This window comes from Triturus cristatus, chromosome 6, assembly GCF_964204655.1.
Source record: "Triturus cristatus chromosome 6, aTriCri1.1, whole genome shotgun sequence".
In the NCBI taxonomy this organism is placed as follows: Eukaryota; Metazoa; Chordata; class Amphibia; order Caudata; family Salamandridae; genus Triturus; species Triturus cristatus.
The window spans coordinates 1635750071-1635775376 of record NC_140589.1 but is presented as its reverse complement, the minus strand read 5'-3'; the positions used below and the strand labels follow the sequence as shown (position 1 = coordinate 1635775376).

General features: G+C 43.9%; 1 protein-coding gene across 1 annotated transcript in view; it reads left to right on the top strand.

Annotated features, from left to right (window-relative positions):
- DYNC2LI1 (dynein cytoplasmic 2 light intermediate chain 1) overlaps positions 1–25306 on the top strand; it is a 330466-nt gene that overhangs the window by 5972 nt on the left and 299188 nt on the right. The gene's annotated exons all lie outside the window — the stretch shown is intronic.

The window sequence follows — 25306 nt, the reverse complement described above, 5'->3', positions numbered from 1 at the left end:
AGTTAATTCCCTACAGTTCGATGACTTCTTCTGTTCCAAGATGGACCCTTTCCGTTTATATGATTAGTTTTTAATTGTTGCTTCCCAGTCAATTCTGCCTACATCCGTAATGAGAATTATCGTCTGTTGAGGATGCATTTGCACACCTTTCTGAAGATTTTTCGTATTCAACCCCTCATCAAATACAGTTTGACCTGGGAGTACAGGGTGATGGGGAAAGTGGACAGTTGAAGAATAAAAGGTATGTAGATGCCAAAGGAAAGGACGTAGATGAAGATTACCTCAAGGTACCATGAAGAAACATGCTGCCATGTGCCTTGTACCTCCATGTACAGTCTGGCTGTAACCCCCTGATGTAAGCGAAGAATCCTGATCAAGTTCTGCAGATGCGTGATCCACTCTCCTGGAAGAAAGATCCTGCCCAAGTCTGTTCTAAAAATGGCTCAGATGAACGTGATCTCCCTTGACACGGTCAACTGCTACTTTGAAGTGTTGAGAAAAAGACCCAGCTTGGTAATCACCTCCATTGTGGTCCTCATAACATTGAACATCTCTGAGATGGAAGGAGCATGATGTAACCAGTCACTGAGGTACGGGAAGCCTGAAATTGCCATTAAATGGAGATGTGCAATTATTGGTACCATCCTCTTTGTAAAGACTCTATGAGCCAACTTGATCACACAAGGGAGGACCATGAATTGTCACTGCTAACCCCACACCGCGAATATTAGAAAATTCCACTCCTTCGCATCAATAAACCTCCATAACGTCTAGCGTAATCATGAAACTTCAAGATGGGATCAAAGGAGAGATTCTCTGTAAAGCTTTGAATTGGTTAAGATTCTACAGATCTATTACCAATCGGTAACCGCTGGTTGCTTTCTTCACAAGGAAAGCTATTGAGTAAATACCTATAACCCTGTCCTCTGTCCAGATAGGACAAATTGCTCTTTTCTTCATAAGAGAGGCTATCCCCTCTCAAGGCCTGGTTCTTCTCTTGATTCTTGGGAATTGGTGTCTGGATGATCCCCAATAGAATGGGGGGGATCAAAACTTGATGTGTTATCCTTCTCTGATTATTTTGAGAACCCATCTGTTGGATGTAATCCTTTTGCATTCGGAGAACATTTATATTATCCGACCTCCAACCACTAATTGAAGTTTGGAATTGGCATAGTCAGCAATTCTGAGGCTTGGATCCCGAGTCTTCCCTTGAAATCTTGAAGACTAATAAAATGATTGTCGTCTAGAAGGTTGATGGAAGGATTTATATTTCGAAGATCTAGAAGACTATGTAGAATCCTTCTTGAAGGATGAAGAATGCTTTCTTCCCTTGAATAGCTTATGTATTTTATCCTTCAACTCCACTCTGAATAGTTTGGATCCTTCAAACAGCATTCTAATGGTGGTGGTTCTCTGCGCTGAATCAGTGTACCAGTATTTCAAGTTTCAGTTGTGTCTGGGTGCAATTGAAGGGCCACAGGCTAAAGCGGAGGCTTCTACCACATCAAAAGAAATATTCGATAGGAACTCTATTTGGTGTTCCATACATTCCAGCAACTGAAAAGAGTCACTTCTGTCTTGAATACCCTGGAACAAAGCCTTAATCCTAAATTAAAGGCTGCGCCGTATAAGCTCTGTAAATGCCCGCCTATAAAGCCATGTGAGAGCAAGTGAGGGCCTTCAGAAAGGAATCTCCCTTATCAGAGGAATCCTTTAGAATATTTGCTTCAGCCATTGAAGATCTCCCAACAAAACTGGCTGCAATCCACATCAATACTGTCTGGGAGAATCTAATCCATTAGCTCCAGAGGATAAATCTTTGACATAAACCTGGACAAAGAAATTTTCTTCAGATCCTTCCACTTCTGCTCTATCACCTCCAACACATGCCTGTGAATGGGCAAGCCTGAATTAGGGGATTTCTGGACTTGACATAACAAAGAGTCCTGTGAGGAGTAAGGTCTCTCCTCCTGAGAGAACCCCATGTTCTCTCTGATATGGGGCAAAATCTTCTGCAGCAGCTCTCTGGTGTTATATTCAGCCTTGCGCACTGGCGGAGGACAGGGATCATCGCTATCTGAAGCAATTTCTGACGCCGAAAGCGACTTCCCACTTGTTTTTAAATCAGGCTTCGTAGGATTATCATTAAAAGCTTTTAAATTCTCTAGCACAATTCTGCGTATTCTCTCCTCATGAGCCTCCTCTCCCCCTCTCCTATGCTTTTTAGAAGAGGGAGAGTAATCCCCCAACAATCAAGAGGATGAAGGAGGCCTGGAGAAAGAAACATCATTTCTCTTCGAAGTGTGTTTGCCCATCCTCCAGAAGGCTCTCCACGGCGAGCCACTCCCACTCTTCAGGATCCAGGGAAAGACGAGACTGGAACTAGCACCATTGGCCAGCTCAGCAAGTCTCCCAATTATCCCTCGGTGGAGGGAAGGTAGTCCGACGAGCCCAGCAGGCGGCCCCTCCTTCAACCTAATCTTTTGTGTCCCTCATCTTCGTTCTGTTAGAAGCAGAAAACACAAACAGGACGATTCTGGGTAAGGCTACCAATATATTGCACCCAGGAGGGCGGGTAGAGCTTACCAAGAATTCTCCTGCGTTTATCTGTCTAGTGGTGGATTCTCATCTCATTGTGTATGACTGGGACGAGGGACAATAAGAGGTAATTGGTATTCATCCCCAAATGCATTCGGGTAGTATGGACATTACGGACCACGACATTCTTGGACAGATAACAACAGGGGATCCCTCATCACCGTTTTTTTTATCACTGGCATGATGCCTTTACACTCTACTCGATTAGGCTGGCTGGCCCTTATAGAAGAACAATAAATTCTCCTTCCTGTTGCTTTGGTCATACTTTTGCCTGAATTCATGCAACAATTAATTTCCTATTCCTCAATACTCCATATACCTTTCTTTTCCTCCTTGCCCTTGACCTGTCAGTCCCATTCACCCTTATCCGCTGTTAATTACTGTAGCCTTATTTCAATATTTACCTTCTCTGACACTGGCAAGTATTACACAGCAAAATAAAATTATCTTTTTTATTCATCCACCTAGTTCTATGAGTAGCTTGTACTTAGTCCTGCCAGAAAATACATCAACTAGAAGTTTTTAGTTTGTCCTCACCCCAAATGACCAGCCCCATAGGTAGAATATGAAATGCCCCATCTCCTAATATCAATCATGAGCCTCCCACTCTACCACCAATAAGTTGATTTCTGCTTTCTAGAGAGCCCTTGATTCAAGTGTCACACCTCTCTCTTTGCCAACTACTGTACTCCCAGTCTACCACCAATAAGTTGATTTCTGCTTTCTAGAGAGCCCTTGATTCAAGTGTCACACCTCTCTCTTTGCCAACTACTGTTTGTGACAGCATGGTTCAAATCCCTTTTCACTAGCATCAGTGTTTTAATTATCTTCCTCTTCACATCAAATATTCCCAAAGATGTTGCTACAGACACAGCTCTTCACTGAAGTCAATTTTGATTGACATCCTTCTATCCACTGAAACATGACCCCTTCTAATTATTTCCTTCAGTGGATGCATAATCTTTGAAAAAAATCTATACTAGGTTTCTTTAATACTAGCTAACTCCTTGAACTACTTAACCATTTCCTTATTTTGAGGAGGCAGGGTTTTCGTGTAGCCTTTAATATATACATTGTTGTTCAAATTCAATCCTTTAAACTAGTGTGACCAAGAAACATCACAACCAAGTGCTTATCTTGCATTTCTCCCTTTTTACTGTCAACCTACTCTTTTCCAACTTTTCTATTACAGTTTACAGGACAGGATAATAATCTTTTCCTTTTCTGTAGGCTAATATGTCATCTTGGTCAATTTACTTGCTAGCCCCTTCAAAAGTCTTTTGCATTTCTCACATGAAGACCACAGAGGTATTGTTGAGTCCAAAAGGTATCCGTTTGAGCCTGTACACTCCCAGAGTTAACACAGGAGAAAAGATGCCGCTAATCATTATAAAGGTCCATCTCTTGGCAGGTAACACTGTGTATACATCTGCATTTTCCACCACTGGGCTGTAATGTTGAGGAGAAGGGTGCCTGTTGAGCAAGGTGTGTTTATTAAGGTTTACCAACACCCTCTGACTTGTTTGGAAGGACCACTGGGGCAAGTCACTCCAAGGATTCTTTTTCCTCAGTACCACCACCATCGATTAACTTCTCTTGCCCTGTCTTCAATGATTCCCTCATCAGATGTGATACATGTCACTCTTTGTTCATCACTGAATAGCTCATTTTCCCAGCACAGACTTAATTTCAAATAAATTTAAGTACTCACATTGTTCCATGAATACTCTAGGAAACGTCTTTACTACAGATCATGATCCTAAAATCACCCACCATCTGACATGAGGGTACAGTTTACTGATGGCACCAGCCCTATAAATTGCCACCTTCTTTATCCATGTAAACCTTCCCCGGTGTGCTTCTGACTTTGAAAAATACTCATCCTGGTGATCCCAAAATAACAAAATGTTATTCTTTCCCTTGAATACATGCTTCCCAAACAACGTGCCTGGAGAACCTGAATGAGTCAGCACACTTCCCTTCCACCTATCAAACACAACTTTACATTTAGGCATCTCCATTTCATCACTCATTTCCTCACCACACTTTATTACCTTAAGCACTACCCTCATCTTCTCATCAGTTTCTTTTACATTCTGAAATTTCCTTCCCTTGCATTCTCTTAATACCAATGCTTGCTGCACTTGTAAATTCCTCAAAAAAACACATGCTACTTGTTGAGCCAAAACCAGGGTTTTCACATTTAAAGCGAGTTCTCATCATGCCCTCACTTGTAGATCTCCTTATCTTGTATGACGTTTGCATCTCATAACTCTCCTCCTTCTTGAACCCATTACCTATGCATACGTCTAAACTATCTCCTCATCTTTCATATTTTATATTCATCGTTCAGCTCCCTTCGCTATGGTCGCAGCCGCTTGTAAATAAGGATTCTTGCTAATCCGTTTCTATTGTACATGGAGACTGTAGGCAAACCTTACCATCCAAAGTCTTACTAATAATTGTGTTGGTTTCCCAAAGTTACAGGTCTTCACAACCCTCTGTGTTTGTGCTCTGATGTAAAACGTGCCTTTTTAGCCACACATTTGTGTGTGTACGAAAACATTTCTCTAATATTTTAACTGGCATATTGTACACATCTCTGGCATTCTTTTAAGCCCTGTGATATTCTTTATATCTCTGCTATTCTATATGTTCTTCCCACAATATCGAACCAGTGTGAATACCAGTCCCCAATAGTGTTCAAATAAGTAACAATATAGTTAATGAAGTGTATTCAAGAATGTACAAGTATACAAAAAGGCACCACAAAATTATATACCCGGGTTTACTGTGTGCTACATTCACCATATATCATTTCAATGAACAGTGCATTGGGCCAGTGATAACATGTTGTACTGACTACCTGATTTTATTAGCAGTTTGATATCATGCCAAATACAAACACTTCATATACATTCACAACACAAAATAAAACATGTTACTTAAAAAGGAACTCCAGTTATCTTAAAAACACATAACGTTTTACACTAAAAAAAGACTATTACTACCAAGCCCTACCCACCCCGATAAAAATATATTTTAAGATCTAAAAATGCTAAGTTTTACCTACTGTCTAGCCAATATTTAGGAAACTAAAATCTATCCTGCTTCCAATCTAAGCAGGGACACTCTACCATAAACCTAGTTTCACACAGAATTGATATCAGTCATATTTCTAGATGGGGTGGACATTATCATCGTGGAAAAACTCAATTTCTTTTGTGCAAAATAGAGCAACAGTATTGCAAAATACAGTTATATTTATACAGTGCACGGTTGGGCAAGATAGACATTGCCATTGTACAAACAGGGTAAACAATTATCATTGTGCAAAATACATTTGCTTTTGTGCAAAATAGAGCTACGGTAGTGCAAACTAAAGTTATATTTATACAGAGTGCGATTGGGCAATATAGGTGTTGGCATTGTACAAAATACCATATCTTTTATGAATAGTAAAACTGTGGCAATATGATTTACAATAATTGTATTTGTGCAAAAAAGCAGTTATAACCAGGAGGCCTCAATGGTCTCATTCCATATCACTAATGATACATTTTGCAAAAAGGACACTTAACTGTTTCTGCCACTGCCTGTCTAACCAATTTCCATCATATAAAGGCTGGCACCTGCTCCAGCCTAACCTTCAAAGCCCACCTCCTTGTGTAAGCACTTTTTATATCCTGCAGGTAAGGTTGAATATTCCCCTGTAACTTGACTCCTTTAAATGATGCAGATTATTACTCTTACACACATCTTCTATTTCGCTCCTGATGGATCCCCTCCTGATGGATCTACTCCTGATGGAGCCCTCTTTTACTAAGAGTTTTAATGTTTGTTTCTGCTGTACTACAGACGTTCCTGGAAAATTTACCCCTACTGAAGCGTCTAGGAAAACCATAATATTAAGGAGATTAGCAGCCCATCTGGCAGCATACTTCTTCTGCAGACAAGATTTTACAGTTTGCCTTAGGAAGCGCTCATCAGCTAAAAAGAGACTAAACTAGTAATTAAGGAGCCGCTGTTTGTAGCTAAATAGTACACTAGCGAGGCACAATTCTAACCTCAGGGCGCTATTTATGGATCATCCGGGTAGGCCAAGCCATTTTTTCCAGACATTCATTTCTATAGTCTGCACCCTCCTCATTTAGTTTACAGACAACATCTCACACCCATACAACAGCAGACTAACAATTTTAGCATTATATGTCTCTCTTAGCACTTCAATGGATTTGTGGCCCAATGCTGAGTCCATCCTATATAAAGCACCTACAATAGCCTTAGCACGCACCTCCTGGAGGTCAATATGAGGTGTAAAGTTGAGGTTATATCTAAAATGAAGGCCAAGCTAGTGCTATTTCTTTACCTCTTCTAATGGGATCTTCATGCAGTTGGATAATCAGCTTTAATAAACCTGGCGGGCACTCCAATTTCCTCATCTTCTCCCAAAGTAGGGGCCTTTTTATAGTGTCAAATGCTGTTGACAAATCGATGTATGACATACAGAGGTTGCTTCTTTTTAAAGGCATATTTTTGGGCCAAAAGATTTAATATTAGACAGCCATCAGTTGTTGAGTAACCTTTACGAAAACCCATTTGACCCTTAGGAAGAATGTTAGCCTTGCTTACCCAATCTTCTAACAGACCCAGGAGATGTTTCGCATATACCTTGCTTGAAATATCCAGCAATGTAATAATTCAGTAACTAGATGTCAGGTCCCGCTTCCCCTTTTTATACAGTGGGACCCTAATACTGCCTTTCCAGGTTTCTGGTATCTCCTGGCCACTGATTAATGCTCCAAATACTGGTGCCAGGACTTGGGCCCTCAAACATGGGTTAAGTTTAATTATATCTGAGGAGAGGCCATCAGGGCCCTGGGCCCTTGAACTTTGTAGGCTTTTTATAATGGATTCTATACCTCCTATTGTTGGAACCACCCCAGATTCTGAGGCACCTACCTGACCACTCTCCACTCCTCCATCATCTACCTCATTAGGTTTGTACAGCTCCAAAATATAACTCACTCATGTTTCCTCCGGGACCGGAAATGCTACAATAATTTTGGTCACCTCCAGCAATCTATTTACTATTTTCCAAAAGCCCTTAGTACTTCACGATCTCAGGGAGACAATTGCTTCAGTCCATATACTCTCCTTGTCTTCCCAAACTATTCGCCTGAGCTTTTCCTATAGCATTTAATTAGATATTCCTTATTAACTCCACCTCTTTTATAGGCCTCCCTTATGTTCTTATTTAGGTCAGCCGTGGCCTGTTTTTTAGCCAAGCCGGGCGAATCCTACATGCACCGGCCATACTTTAAGCCTGCTGATGCCATTTTGCTTATGGAGGCAATTCAATTCTCGTATTCCTGCACAGTGAGCTGAGGTGGCAAAGTAGACTGCCCTTTCAGTTCCTCCTAAGGTTCTGCTATACCAGTACACACTAAGGAGTGTTCCCTCAAGGATGAATTTTCCGTCCTACAGTGGAGCTCCTGTACTAGCTGAATAGAGTTCTGCAGCACACAGCCAGCTTCTGTTGGCGCAATCCGCTGATCTTCACCTGCTTGCATCTAAGCATTCATTTTTGGCTGCACTGACACTATGCTGGAGTAAGGTGTTTCTTCAGACTCTATATGCAAGTCAATTTGTTCTGATCTTGTGATTCCTGGCATTGGGACTCTATGCACTTTACTGCTGCTAACCAGTGCTAAAGTGTCTGTACTCACTCCTCAAAACATGGTAATATTGGCTTATCCTCAATTGGAGTATTTAATTTAAACTGTATATGATTTTGCCTCACAAGCAAATATATATATATTTTCTTACAAAATGCCCTCTGTTGTGTTTTTTATAATGGATGCATTCAGTGCTGCCTCAAGTAGATTCAGATTCAGATTCAAAACCACTTTATTCGATTAGTTAAAATCATAAAAGTGTACAATTCAATAATCAACAATTTAAAAACATTCAACATGTACATAAGTAAAAAGGGAGAATTAATTAATCCCGGTGTTACAGTATTATAAAAACTAGATAATTTCCTCCAGGGTAGCCAGTCTAGACCTCCTTAGCCTAATAGAGGCAACTAGAAAACTGGCTACACCAAACATTGTTATAGGAGATTCCATTAATTGTAAAAACATTAAAGCAGGTTTAATTTGGGCAAAAGCTCCCTCTCTCAGAATGGGAAGGATAAACCTTTTCCTGGCATCAAGATAAAAAGGGCAAAAAAACAGGAAGTGTGTTATATCTTGGTCAGAAAAATTGTCACATCTGCATGGAACCCCGTCTTCCGGCTTAAACCACCCCTGAGGGACATTTAATACTAAGTGAATCTGGCTAAAACGGAATTTGGTCAGAAGCCATCTATGATAAGTGTTCGTAACAATAGATAAATATGGGTGCATATCCATGGATAAATTAAGCAAGAGGTGAGCCCTTACTAATGGTTTGCCAAGCTCTATGGATTCACGCTCCGCCTCGCAGTGCTTAATATGGTATGACTTAACCCACAGTAAGTCGGCTTTACAGAGACCCTCGGGATTGGTAAACAACTCAGGGCGTCCTAGCTCCTTAGTAATCATTTTAATGTAGGACAGCCACTGTATTTCCCTCCAATTATCAAGTTTAATGCAATCATTCAAAATGCTATGATTCAATGATAAATCCGGGTTTAGCCAGATTCTAATCCATAACAGAATTGGGGCGATTTTTAAAATATCAGAAATATAACCAATGCCTAGTTCTAAATGGACCGAATATGTTGCAGTAGATTGATATAGGCCAAGAAGGGCACGTAGAAATTTGTTTTCTACGATTTGAATGGGTTCCAGATTAGCATACCCCCAAATAGCGGCCCCATACCTAGCTATAGAAACAGATTTTGCTTGATATACTTTTAAAATAGCTTCACAAGGTTTCCCTCCCAACCTTTTAGCAAAATCCAATATTGCAGCCGAAGAGCTACGTACCGCTTTTGCCTTTATGGATACTTGGGATGACCAGGTACCATTATCACTAAAAACGACACCCAGGTAGGTGAATACTTTCACTTTATAGATAGCAGCATCATTACAATAACATGTTTTAAGGAGTTTTTTTCCCTTACCTAAAGCCATAATATGGGATTTATCATTATTAACCACAAGGTCCAAAGACTTCATAAAATTCCCAAAGGAATTCAATAATCTTTGTAGACCGAGCGGGGTCCGGGCCAATAATACGGTGTCATCCGCATAAAGAAGTACGGGTATGGGAGTTCCACCAATCCGTGGGATATCGAGGGAAGCCGATAACAAGCTTTCTTCAAGGGAATTTATGTACAATGTAAATAGCATAGGGGCAAGGATACAACCCTGACGTACCCTTCTGCCAGATTTAAAACTGGCTGTACATTTCCCCTCCTGGGACATCCTTCTAGACGCTTTCAAATCTTTGTGTAGTTCTGCCAAAAAATACACAAGGGGCCTATCCAGACCCATTTCCAACAATTTAGACCAAAGCTTGGACCTGTTAACCAGGTCAAAAGCCGTGGACAGGTCCATAAAACCTAAAAATATCGAGCCCCCAGAGGCTTTAGTGTATTTTGCCACTATTAGGTGTAAATTAAGACATTGATCCTCTGTACCCCTCCCTGATCTAAAACCATACTGTGCATTAGAAATTACGCCCTTTTCTAAGGCCCAATCATTTATCCTAGCCAGGATAACCTTTCCTAAGATTTTAAACGAGGAATCCAGCAAGGATATGGGCCTATAACATCTAGGGTCTACCCTTTGGCCCTTCTTAAACACAGGAATTATAATTGATAAGGACCACGACTCGGGGGGGGGGGGGTCTACTGCAGCCGCAGAATTAAAAACATTTAACAAAATGTTACCCCAGTAATTGGGGTTGGCCTTAAACATATCCGAGGGCACCCCATCGGGGCCTGGCGCCTTACGGCCAGCAGTACCCTCTATTGCTTTCACTACCTCGTCTAAAGTAAAATTAATAGGGGAGAGGAGAGGACTAGAAATTGGATTCACAAAGGCTTCCAGTTCAAGATGACTTCCATAGATTTCTTCAAAATGGGCTAGCCACTCCTCCTCAGGGATATTCAGTTCTAACACCGAGTTGTGTGAACCGGATAGCAATGGGGAGTTAATAATATCCCAAAATTTAGAACTATCTTTCAAAATGGCTTTATCCATTAAAGCTACCCATGCCTCCTGCTTGATTTCCCTTTTCCGTACCAATTGACTTTGCGAGTACTCTTTCCTTAACCGTATAATTAGCCCTTTGTTTCTCGGTTTCTCATTAAGGGCATTTTTAAGTTTGTTTAGGGCTGTGGTGCAACTATGATTGAACCAACCACAGGGGGATTTACGTTTGACACCTCCACCTTTTGTGGTAAGAGCATTATCCACTTGGGAGCAGATCGTTTCAAAGGCCAATATTATATCCCTACTATGTGAAGACGGATCAGCACATATATTTAAATAAGGGTCAGCCTTTAAGGTAATTAAATTAAAAAAGTCTTCAGGAATTACCTTACTCCATTTAAGTCTCCGCCCTTTTTCTTTAGTGTTCACAGAAACCACAGCTTGGGTCAGAGCACGCTTGTTCAAAAGTGGGAAAACATTAGCTAAAATCAGGACCACCGGGTTATGGTCACTAAAACAGGATCGTAAAGCATTATAAAAAAACACATATTCTAAAAGTCCTGCAGATAAAAATATGTAATCAATTATAGATTCACTATCCCTTGCATCATAAGTAGGTATACGAGTATTCTTGTCCAGGAACTCAACTTCATACAGGTCATTATCTGACAGAAGGGACTCCATAGCTTCCCCCTTCAAGCTGTGTTCGAAATGCTGGGGATTAGTGAATTGTGGGCCATCCATGTCCCTAATGTGACAATTTAGATTACATAAATGTACATTAAAATCTCCCATCACAATATAATAGCAAAAAGTGGTTTGTTTATCCTTATAAGATTCTAAGAAATTAGACAGCCAGTAAATATGCTCATTGGGAAAATCTTCTTGAGGTGAATTATAGCAATTGATTAATAAAAGCTTGGAATTTTTTGCCAGACTAACTTCCAATATAAGACAATAATGGGAGGTGCTTACAATCTTCTTGGTACTCCCCATAATATTCACTGAGATAAGGAACATGAGGCCACCCCTATCTCTACCCGCTATGGAACTCTGAGCTGGCTCAAAATAGGAGGTGAAACCATCCACCCAAAAATCACAGTCCCTATCCCAAGTCTCCTGTAAGGCTATAATGTCATATTGCTTTAAAGTATCTAACCAGCCACTGTCCCTCATTTTAGACCGTAAGCCCGCAATATTCCAGCTTAATATTTTTTTAGATTCCCAGAGTCAGAGACCGTGCGATCAAAATTAAGATGAGTACTTCCTGAATTCATTACATCATCAGGAAGATCTGTGGTATTAAGGGTGGCTGAACTGACTCTCTTGTGCGTTTCTGGGACCTTACGTCAATCACACGCCTCCAAATCCGTGAGTGCCCCAAATCTGTTGTAAGTGGTTATATTGGGACCAGACCCACAAAGACTGCCTGCATTAAGCCTTTGGGTAGCTGCGGGCCGCTGAGGTTCCCTGAGAATATATGGTCTAGATCTCATACAATTTGGGGATCTAGTATTATGCATATAAAAATAGCCCAACGGACGCGCACAAACACTGTGGGCATCGGCCTCCAGGAGAGCTGCACGTAACAGGACTGTATTGACATGTTGTGGGTATCAGAAATTTATTATAACACAGTCCCCAGAACTGCTTTTCCGGGAAGGCCCGACCCACTTTGTTCTTCTGGTAGATAAAATGTGATCTGCGAGATATATGGGGAAACCACATCTTTTATTAAGCCAAGAAAGGGTTTTATTTTTTAATGACTCATGGCTTTCCTCCAAATGCTGGGCAAGCTGTTTTTCTAAGGTGGGAACATTTGTTAGGACGACCACAAACGGGGCACATTCCGGGGGAAGGTTAGTATATCCTGTGTTTATACCATAACTAGAGGAAAAAGCATCACCACATCCCTCAACAGAATGTTTAACTAGATCGTTACATAATAAATGATCAGAGGGGGCAGTTTCCAGTATAGCTTGGGCCTGGGAGGGTCGCAAGGAAGAGATACCTGGTGTGTTGGCATGAACATCAATAGTACCAGGGGCAGGCATCACAGTTTTCTCACAACCCACTAAAAATTTTGCTACAAGATTACCAAGCCTCTTCACTTCCATATTGGCAATTTCTAGTTGGGTCAACAAAGATTGAGTATGCTCGGCAAATTTCATTTCAAATTTTGCCTCAAGGGTTGCGACAAGTAATGCAAACTGGTCTGGCGCTAAGTTACAACAGACAGGGCTGATGCCTTCCTGTAGTACAATACCAGGAACAGTGATAGTTTGGGGTTGGTGTGATACTTCCACTCTTCTTTTAGTATGCTTCCCCCCCCTTTTGTTAAATTGTTTCCTACAGGCTCGCACAGGTCTGGGACTCAGAGGAGCTTCCTCCAAAACAGTAGTTGACAAATCCACGGACTCCTCCAAACACTCAGAATAAACCTGAGCTTCGACCGTTATTGCCGGCCGGCTGGTCAGAAGATTAGAGTCCTCAGATAGGCTATCGTCCTTGCGGTTAAGGGGGACATCACTAATAACAACAGGGCTCCCCTTTCCGAGGGATAACCTACGATCGTTATTGATTTTACTAACCACTTTAACTAAGTAGTTGACCATCAGCCCTGTACCAGCTGGCAATTTATCGTGTTTGCAACTAGGCATAATTAATAATACAAATTTGACAATAGTGGGCTCCAATAACCAAATAGAGTACAGCAGCACTACAAAGTGCAGACAAACAGATCGGGCAAACCTCACAGTTGAAACAAAAGCGTATTACTCCACAACGGCAAGGAACCCCAATTGTCAGGGGAGCTCACCGAACTTATGGTCCACGCCACTAGATCAATTTTCAGGGCCCTGGTCCAACCTCGCCCAACCACGGACGGCCACAGACGGTCCCGCCCCTGTCCCGGGTTTCTCCCAGCGCGGACCCGCGCGCGGACCCGTGATGCGGGGGCACAGTTGTAATTTATGCGCCTCCAGGCGCGAAACGAAGTCCGCCGCTAGGGCAGTAGGGAGTTGTAGGCCGGGGCCGGGACCGCAGCGGTGAAAGAAAGCAGGCTGCCGATGGCCACACCGCACACCAGCGACGCTGCAAACACAGCCCCACCACAGGTAACCAAAACCGGGCACTCAGGGTCAGCCTCAAGTACATAGGATAAAACAAGCATTAGCAATGCAACAGGTCTCGCATTTGCGAGAGTTTAAGCTATTGGCATTGTAAATGACAATGCCTTTTATTTATGTTTTAAAAATCATCTCATAAATAAAAGGCATTATAATTTACAATGCCAATAGCTCAAACTCTCACGAGACCTATTGCATTGCAAATGCTTGTGTTTTTAAGAGTAGGCAGTGGTCTATGGGACCCCTGCCTGCTCTTAAAAAATATTTTCAATGCCAGTCACGAAGGGGGGAGGGTCTCTTGGGGACTCCTTCATGTTTGCGATCGGCTTACCACCCATTTAAAATGTCAAAAAATTAGTATATTCCCGAAATCAGATGTGCCCCTCAATTTCATATTTTACACCTAGCATTATAACTAGGCCTCCCTCAGGCTGGCCGAACTTCCCCTTAATTGCTCTGGTGCTACAAACCTTACAGTTGCTCATCTCCACATCATCCCCTTCCCAGGTCTCCTGCAATACAATAATTATAGCGTTACTCTCATCAGTAACGGTCCGCAAAGAGTCTGAATTCCTTTTCAGGCCCGCGATGTTCCATGACTGTTAACTCCAGTATCATCAGGACCTTGTAAATAGGGGTCTAGAGATCACCTTGTTATCATTTAATGCCCTCGCAATCCATTCCCATGTGTTGTCATATTGGTTTGCTAATTTATCACAATTGGAGAACACTTGTCTTCCTTTTTCAGGTTTCACAATTAGGATGTTATCAAACCCAACAAGCTCATGTTCCCCCGGCAACCCCAGCAAGGGAACATGGTTGGACTGGTTAATTGAAGCCTATGTATGAATGAGTCACAGATATCAAAACCTGACCTGCGAAGCTCATCCAATGAGTTCATGACTTAATCCGCCACAATCCTGAAATAGAAATAGACCCGGGCAACTGGCCATTATGTAGCAATCTCACTGGCTTTTGGAAGGACCACCAGAGACAAATCTTGGAATTGACTCAATAAAAAGATAAAATACATGATCCCTTACCCCATCTCTGTTTGGTCTCGGACCTAAAAGGCTCTTAGGGGGAGACCGACCTTGCTGTGTATTTGCAAGTTCTGTCCTGGCCCAACTGCTCAAATTCATACCGTGGGACATCAGTCGCCCCCACCACTTAATGAGAATTAGTAATCAATGTTGGAGGGGCTGCCCTGCCCAAGGCATCTGCAAAAAAAAACAATTGAGGGAGAGAATGCTGAACAATGTCAAACATTCACCCCAGTACAGATATCTGGGTCTATAATCCATCGTTTTTTGCTCCCCATGCCGTTCCGGTTTAAACCCATCCTTATGCAAATCAGTCTTGACCCTGCTTCAAATAGGAACAGTCCAGCCCGAACTGCCGGGCCAGGTCTTCCCTGGACCAGAAACAAGCATCCTGGGACCGGTTTTGGGGTTTCACCCCTCATCAGCCAGGCTAGCTTGTTTCCAGTGAGATGGAGAGCATGGGACTCAAGTCTGGGCATACCCGTCCCACTCAGGGTTACAAATACAAAAAGAACAATTTGTTGCTGCAGCACCACCCAGGGCATCAGCAGAACTTTCTACTGCTAGTGATTGGGCAACAAGGGGCACTTCTTCTGGCACCATAATAGGGAATCTAAGCCTTCTTGCTCTTTTCTTTTTTTAGCCTTCAAATTTTTCTTTTTCGCTTTCTTATGGCTGACTTAATAACAGGTTCCTCTAAATTAACTGGCTGTTACCTTTTTTTACTTCTTTAAATATCGGTAAACCTTCATTACTTTTCCGTATATCGGGCGCTGGGTCCAGTAATTCCTCCCCCTTACTAAGGACAACTTGTCCTAAACCATCTTGTTATCTAAAGAGGGATTCCAGTTGGGATAGGTCAGCCGACATTTCACATTTATTAACCTTTGTTTCAATTTCCAACTCACGACCCCCAGTTTGGACCCCATTACCTACTACTTGGGCCCGGCCTTTTAACGCTCACCATGCTACCCTCACCTACTGGTTTTAAATGTATTTCCTTAAGTATCACTGGCAGAATATCGAAGATATGATCGGAACTATCAGTGGTCTTCTCCAGTAGAGATAAAATTGATGACAAAACATGCTCAAGACTTATCAATGAGTTAGAGAAACACATGTAATCCAGTGGAATATTACTGGACGGGTTCAATAACAAATCAGGAGATACTGAAATGTTTAATAAAACAGAATCTGTGAGGCTTGGGGTACTAGAAAACATTTCCAAAGATTGTTTTAGTCGCTTGGGCATCCCAGGCAATAATTCCACACCTGTATTTACTACCTTCTCATTCGTTTTATCGGGTGAAATGTCCGGTAAAGTACATTTCAATACAACAGAGCCCTGTAAAACCTAAGGTTCTGCTATACCAGTACACACTAAGGAGCGTTCCCCCAAGGATGAATTTTCCGTCCTACAGTGGAGCTCCTGTACTAGCTGAATAGAGTTCTGCAGCACACAGCCAGCTTCTGTCGGCGCAAGCCGCTGATCTTCACCTGCTTGCATCTAAGCATTCATTTTTGGCTGCACTGACACTATGCTGGAGTAAGGTGTTTCTTCAGACTCTATATGCAAGTCAATTTGTTCTGATCTTGTGATTCCTGGCATTGGGACTCTATGCACTTAACTGCTGCTAACCAGTGCTAAAGTGCGTGTACTCACTCCTCAAAACATGGTAATATTGGCTTATCCTCAATTGGAGTATTTAATTTAAACTGTATATGATTTTGCCTCACAAGCAAATATATATATATTTTTATACAAAATGCCCACTGTTGTGTTTTTTATAATGGATGCGTTCAGTGCTGCTGCAAGTACATAGGATAAAACAAGCATTAGCAATGCAACAGGTCTCGCATTTGCGAGAGTTTAAGCTATTGGCATTGTAAATGACAATGCCTTTTATTTATGTTTTAAAAATCATCTCATAAATAAAAGGCATTATAATTTACAATGCCAATAGCTCAAACTCTCGCGAGACCTATTGCATTGCAAATGCTTGTTTTTTAAGAGTAGGCAGTGATCCATGGGACCACTGCCTGCTCTTAAAAATGCCAGTCACAAAGGGGGGATGGTCCCTTGGGGACTCCTTCACGTTTGCGATCGGCTTACCACCCATTTAAAATGGGTGGTAAACTGTGAGTGTTTTGCGGCCGCCAAACAATCTTACATTGAAGTGGGAGTTGCTATTAGGAAGGGACGCCCTTGACACACCCCTTCCTAATAGCGAGTCGCAAACCCTACTTTGCGAGTTGGTAATAGGTAAATAGGGCAGACCTATTTTACGGTCCCAAACGGGGCGATTTACCATTTGCGACCGCAAAAACTGTCGTACATCTGGCCTTTGTGCCTTCTGCCTGTCCCTAGCATACACGTCTGGGGTAGATGACAGTTGGCTTGCTGCATTTTCTCTAGACGGCCACACACAAAGGGAGAGTAGGCGTGACTGAGCAGCCATCCGCATGTTTATTTTTTTTATTTTTTATTAATCTGTTTATTCAATTAACATCGAAATCATCTAGTACAGACAGAATGTGATTCCCGCGGTCAACATGCATGCATTTAAACAAAACTAACGACCATATTGCATTACATGGCATGTAAAATGGTCTTTAATAGAGAAGGCGGATGACCATAATCAAACCAAACCCAGTCAAAAGAAGATCTCTCCCACGCTCAACACCCTCCCACCCTCCCTCCCCCAGGTGTGGCATGTATAGCTACAACAGTAAAAACTATAGCAGTCAGACTCTATATCCCAGTCTATTGGACAAAATGCTACATATTTTGGATGGTGATATAAGGCTGCACTAAGCCCATTAGTGGTGACAGGCCAGCAAAGGGACCCTCACTCCCCCATGTACTTGTTAATCAAGTTGTCATCAGTTTTGGACAGACTGATCACTAGTGACGGAGTCTACGTCCGAATCCGCCTCCGCTGTACTCAATAAAAGCGTGAGTGCCTCCCAATATCTTGCTGTTTCTAAAGCTTTGTCACTATGGGCGCGACTAGCTGCTTGAATTTTAGCAGTGCCCTCGCACTCTACCCATCGGAAAAAAACTTCCCTCCATCTCTTAATGCTCGGGCCTCGTTTAGATTTCCAGTGCGCTGTAATTTCTCGCTTGGCTAACACCAGCCGCAAGTCTATATACTTGATAGTGATCTTTGTTTTGGAGGTGTGAGGGAACCAGTGGAGTAAGCAGGGGCCTGGCGCTAGTTCTACAATCCTCTCGGTAATGTCACAGAGCAGCTCCATCACCTTCCCCCAATAACCGATCAATTTGGGGGAGTCTCAGAGCATATGACGAAGATCTGCCCCCTCCTTGGTGCATCACGGGCAGAGCACTGTGGTCACATTAAAATATGTGTTCATTTTTGCTGGAGTCAGATACGCCCTATGCAAAATAAAAAATGGAACCAGCTGGAATCGAGTATTTCTAGTACATTTCCAAGGCCGTTCCAACAATTCCTACCACACCTTCTCAGGGATCTGCATGCCCAGATCCTCCTCCCATTTCCGCTGCAGGTCCGCCAGAGAAGCGAGCTTCTCTCGGGTCATTCGTCTATATAAACACGTGACTGCCTTGAAAGTACCCGCCGCCAATACCACATACTGGCAAACCATGGAAGTCTGCGGCTCAGAAAGCCCCTCCCCCAGTGCTTCTGAATGGCCGCTATAAGGGCCGAATGGAGCAAGTAGTCCCCTCGAGGTAGCTCATGTTGGTCCCTCAGAGTTTCGAACGGTATAAGGGCACTATCATCATACAAATCGCCCAGCGCTGTCAGGCCCAGATCACTCCATTGATTCAGTGCTGCCCAGTTACCCCTGTGAGGAAGTACCATACACACAGTGATGGGGATCTCAGGAGCATAAGGGCGCGCAATCTGCGCTCTCCTCTGACTCCTGTTCCAACACAACCGGAACGTTTTGTATTCCGTAGGTAGTGTTTTGAGACACAACGATTGCTGCAAAATAATACAGGACAAGATACGTCTGAGAACCCGTCTGCCTTCCCTCTGACCCACTCCTCTAAATTCCAGAGCCCAACTACATTGGAAATGCACAGCCCTCTCACCACCACTTTAAAGGCATCCCATTCCACATCGATCGAAGATGCTGAGCCTTCGTTCTCTAAGAAATATTGGGTCACCCCAGTGCCCACAGCCTCCCGAAAGACACTATCTTCTAAGAGCTCTGGATTTAAACACCCGTTCGGAATTGCCGGGCGCACCCGAGACCATTCAACCCTGACCAGTTCTGGGTTATGATCCAACAGTGTCCTGGTGAGATATTCACTATGTGTGATCTTAGTATGCAGGTCTGGGGAACAGAGTATAGCATCAATCCGAACATGAAGTTCGTGAAGGGCCGAGAAAAAAGCATAGTCTCTATCAGTCGGGTGATGCGCTCTCCATGCGTCTACCAGGCCCCAGTGATCCTGCCAGGCCCTCCAAGCTCTAGCTATCTTAAGGGTAGGGGCAGTGTTGAGGAGCGGGTGAGACCTATCCAGCAGGACATCACAGACCGAATTAAAATCCCCTCCCATGAGAACAGTGCTGGTCAAATAAGACGCCAGTTTCCCAGAGAGTTGGGTGAAAAAGGTCAGCTGACCAATGTTAGGCGCATAAACGCTACACAACGTAATCTCCCTGCCATTAAGATGGCCCAACACTACTACATACCTGCCCTCGGGGTCCGTGAGCTGCTGCACTAGCTGAAAAGGGACCCCCGCATTACCCAAATTAAAACTCCCCGCGCAAAAGCAGAATAAGCGGTATGATACACTTGACCTCTCCATCTACGCTGCAGGGCAATACCCTCCTGACCCGTGATATGCATTTCTTGGAGAAAGGCTATCTGAATTCCCCTAAGTATTAAATAAGCATGTATCTTATAGCGGCGGCACATTGTGTGCAGACCCCTAACATTCCAAGATACGCATTTTAAATCCACCAACGATTCCATGATAATATCTGTGCCCAAGAATCATACCGAGTGCCAGTGATGCCACGCCTCGGTCCCAATAAACCAACCCCAAACCCCCAACTCCCCCCTCCCAAGGACAGTAACTATGAAACGAGCTCCCATCCAAACCTTAATAACCTAAAACTAAATAAAACATCCGACTACTTCAGAGGCAGTTGTGAATGCGACTGACCGGGGACATGTACCCAGCTCGCGAGGCACCAGCTATGATGAAGCAAAGCAAGCTCAGGGACCCCACTCAGCATAATACAGTAATAGAGGGGAAATGAAAAACTACTGCCAGGAACTAATAGCTAGGTCACACAATATCATCCACACTTTGGGGTGTTATCTACCATTCATTGTCTGCAGATTCCTTATCGGACCCAGCGTAATCATCTGTTGCAGGAAGACTCCGATTCTGGGATAAGGAGAGCACCACCTGCAATGCTGCAGCCCGCTCCTTCATAGTTTGGGTTGTGCTAGGCGGCACCTGGGCTCTTCTCCGTGATCGCTGTATTCTCTGAGGTCTAGGACGGCTGGTCCCTGCAGTCGTTCCCTCCCGGGGGCACATCCGTCGCCAGGCCCCCTTTGTAGCCTTCTAGCCAGTCCCAAGCCTCAGAGGGAGAATCAAAGTAGCGAGTGGCATTGTCGAGCACAACGCACAGCCGGGCCGGGAAATTAGGGAGTACTGCAGCCCCTCGTCTCTCAGGGCTTTTTTGACTTCCATATAGGAAGCCCTCTTCCGCTGAACTTCCTGAGTATAATCCGGAAACAGAGTGACCTTACTATTGTCTACTTGAAAGGGGCCCTCCGTCCTTGCCCTCTGCAACAGAATGTCCCTGTCCCGGAAGTGAAGCAGACGGGCCACTATCGATCGCGGAGGCCTCCCTGGAGCCAAAGGTCTAGCCGGCACTCTGTGGGTGCGTTCCAAAGTATAGAAGGAAGTCAGCCCCTCGGGCCACCACAGTTTTGAACCTATGTTCCAGATAAGATACCATGTCGCTTCCTTCGGCTCCCTCCGGCAATCCTACCACACAGACGTTGTTCCGCCGATTACGCGTCTTCAGCCCTACGCTCCAGGGCACTGACTCTGTCCGTCAGGGCACTCAGTTGACAATCCGTTGCTTTCTGCACCTGCAAGAGCTCTGCCACAGAAGACTCGTTATGCCTGACCCTTTTTGACAACTTCTTGTGTTCCTCGCGTAGAAGCCCCAGGCCCATCGCCACTGTACTGATATCCTGGTGCAGGGAGGCTTTGGTGTCAGAGATGGCTTCAAGGATTTGCTGCAGTTGGCTTTGTAATGGGTCCCTCAATCCCGGCTGCAGGCGCTCAGTCACGCTGTCATCTGGATCCTGCATGGATCCAGTAGGTTTATTCCTGGGTTTGCCCATGGAGGTGTAGCCCACAGCAGGGGAAGCTCTGGGCCCCAAATAGATGCTTGCAGCTCTGTTCCCAAGTGGGTGCGACACCCGTCTCCACAATGTGAGTAATCAGAGGAACCACCAGCCCCATGGCCCCCAGCAGGATAAAGACTGCTCTCCTGCACGCACCACCAGTAATATCACCAAGCACTGTAGGGCTTCGCCAAGCAGTAGTTCATGCCACAGATAAAGTCATAAAGGAAAAGCGACTGTTAGCCATTCTGCGTGAGTCACGGCAGTGGGGGGGGGAGCAAAGCGACCTCCAGTTGCAAGCGCTTCAAAGGAGATAACTGCAAGCGCCTCCCTCCCGCTCCACAGGGTGCCAGAAGCTGGCCTAGCCCCTGAAGGGGAAGACACAGGCACAGTCCGAAGCACAAAGCTCGAAATGACAGCCAGGTCGTATCCTGCACCCGCTGCCAAAGCCCAGGCACATGCTGCTCTCCAGTCCTCAGGATCGTGCCCTCCTGTTGGCAACCACCGAAATCTGAGAGGCGCCGCTGCTGTAGGCGAATGCGATGGGTTTCTCCGATCAGGGCCGCAACCGCGCTCGCTCACCTCCGGCCAACATGGACTGTGGCACTCCGGTGTTCTCCCTCGGCGCACACCGCACTGCTCCCTCTCTCCAGGTCTTCCAAATCCTTCACAGCAGGGCACCCCCTTTAACACACTCGGCGGGAGCCTCTGGGGTCAGCAGCAGCGTGATCCAAGGCCTACATACGATACTACGCCGGGAAGTCGCGTAGCGGCCGGACAGCCGCAGGGTTCCAGGAAGGTAGGCTCCTCCCCTCAACGGTCGCTCTGGGAAGCACCGGTCTTGCCTCTCGGCCCCAGGGAACACCGCAACCCGCTCTGCGGTGTCGTATCACCCTCCAGGTGCCGCCGTAGCAGCAGGACAAATCGGTGCAACCCCGGTGAGCTCTGGCAACAGGATTAATGGGTGGCTGGTGTGGAGCTCCTCACTTAAGCGTCCACCATAGGCCCCAGTCAAGCCACAACCCCCCCCCCCCCCAGCCATCTGCATGTTGATGGGTCATCTTGAGGCAGGATGAGAGGGAGGAGCTGACACTTGCACCTGAATAGGGTTGTGTCTATCCCCACACAAAAGGTTGCATTCCCCTTGTAGGAAGTCTGGGGCCAGGGTAGGAAAGGCAGGTCACCTTGTGCACTTCAAACAGCCGCCACTGACCAGCACGGTGAATCCCATTGACACTCAGTCAGCGTTTACTATAAACGGAGGAGTACAGTTACCAAACCGTTCCCTGTGGCTTCACCCCTGTGTGCAGTGGAGCGCGGTAGGGCGAGGAACAATCTTTCAATTTAACCCCCGAGGTGAGCGCTATCGTGGAGTTAAAAGACTTGTGTATTTTCGTGTCCACTAAGGTTAAAAGCATTTACTTAAATAGCAAAAACGTGAAAATGCAAGCAAACTCACTTAGAGATGATTTTATTTACCCACGACAATATGGCGGAAATAATAACTGTGGAAAAATGTGAAGTCCGTCATCGCTCACTACACTTGCTGGGACCAATAGGAAAGTGCAAATGGATATTTAAACGGGGGCAACATAATTAATGTACATAGAAGGCATTGAAGAAGGCGGAATGCCGAAACCGGTCTGCCTTAATATTAAATAAAGAAATTGAAAGTTGTGGAGTCCGTGGAGTGCGTTGTAAATCCTGTTTGGGAAGTTGTTGAAGAAAATTAATGCGTGACTGCCACTGTCACGACAACGACACCCGCCCGCAAGTTGTTCGGCAAAGAAGTGGCTTTGATGGAGAAAAAAAAAAATATATATATATATATATATATTACCTACTGGCGGTCGCCAGTAAGTAGTTATAGTTAGGACCCTGTTTCCATAGGAAAACCGCAACATTCTATTTTGAATAACTTTGGCGCCGGTCGACGAATCCTCGCAAAATTTTCAAAATAGGTGGGGCGCTGCGCTCCGCTCCTACCCTGAAAGTCTCGGGGTGATTCGTCAAGCGGGGGCTGAGATAAAAGGGGGGTCCCAAAACGCGTTTTTCCCATGCATTTTTCCATAGGACCTTTAGACACAGCTACAGCCCGAACGGCTGAACAGAATTCCTTGAAATTTGGCAGAGAGGTAGCCATAAGGTCAAGGAAGTGCCTTTTGCAGGTCTGGTGTAAATCTGTTCAGTATTTCCTGAGAAAATAGCATTTAAAAGCATATATATATGTGGGCGGAGCCTAACCACACATCTCGTCCTGAGATCTGATTGGCTGTCAGCACTTCATCCAAGAAGTGTTGGCAGCCATCTTGGGACCAATATACATGATAGCACCTCATTAAAAAGCATTGCAGTTAATAGAAGGTTTTAAGACTTTAGTTACATTATAAATCATTTGTTGATGGTACCATACTCATTTTAGGAATTGTGGTATGTTCTAAGGTGATTTCACCATGTGAAAAAGCCTACTGCTGGGATATCATGATTGAGAGATAAATATTTACTCATGCTTTTACCACAGAGGTTTGGAAGGTGATCTATAAGCTAAACTGAGAGCTTATTTTCTGTAAATTCACATTATCTTTCTCAGTCATGTGAGAATGAAGTCTGACATTCTCAGTAAAACATGTACATCCAACAAGGGCAGAGACTGTCAGTTGATTCCTTTGTGTTCTACTGCAGCTTCCCAGAGTGTTCCAAAGAACTACTAGAGCGCTAACAGCCCTACTTATGATAAACGTATGGCACACCTGAAGCCATCTTGCTTGGATTAAAGTGGTAACTCTTAAAACATTTAATTTAAAAAGGAACAAAATGAGGGGGTTCATTTTTCCATAAAAAGTATGATTAGTGCTGCAGAAAGAAAAATTAGGGCACATTTTGAGTGACTTCTCAAATCCTCTTCTATTTGATTAAAAAATTCTGACATGCAGACTGAAACATGCATTTTCAATACCAGCAGCAGTTTTCCCTGGTGAGCAGTAGCTTTACTACAGTGATCTAATGAGCAAAAAGAGTGCTAACATTCTGAATTTATGGCAAATGTGTGACACATCTGAATGCCTTCTTGATGGAATCAAAGTAAAAAACTGAAAGTATTTCCGACTGAGGAGACTGCAGTAAATGAGAAAATTAGGAAACTTCATAACAAAGAAGTCTCCCAAGATGGCCACCAGAGACAAAAGAGCCCAAATGTAGCCCAAATATCACCCAGATGAAGCCCAAGTATAGCCCAATGACAGAATGTCCCAGAATGTTCTTAAAAACAACTAGAGCGCTTACTGTCTTCATTATGACAAAAGTATGGCACACCTGAAGCCATCTTGATTGGAATAAACTGGTAACACTTAAAACATTTAATTTAAAAAGGAACACAATGAGGGGGTTCATTTTGCCATAGAAATTATGATTAATGCTGAAGAAAGAAAATGAGGGCACATTTTGAGTGACTTCTCAAATCCTCTTCTATTTCATTAAAAAATTCTGACATGCAGACTGAAACATGCACATTTAATACCAGGAGCAGTCTTCCATGGTGAACAGTAGTTTTACTACAGTGATCTAATGAGCAACTAGAGTGCTAACATTCAGAATGTATGGCAAATGTGTGACATATCTGAATACCTTCATGATGGAATCAAAGTAAAAAACTGAAAGCATTTCCTACTGAGGAGACTGCAGTACATGAGGAAATTAGGAAACTTCATAACAAATAAATCTCCCAAGATGGCCACCGGAGACAGAAGAGCCCAAATGTAGCCCAAAATCACCCAGATGTAGCCCAAATATAGCCCAATGACAGAAGTGTGCAAAACACTTATTATATTGTGTTTTTGCAGTGTTATATAGTGCAGACTTGTCAGGTATTGGAGTGCTTTACATGAGCATTGGTTACATCACACAAGAACAAATTCATTTTGGTTGTAGACATGGGGAAACTAAGTGATTTGACCAGAATCACAGAATGTCGAGCTGAAGCAGAAACATCAACCTGGTTCCCCAGTTGCAAAGTCTGCAGTTC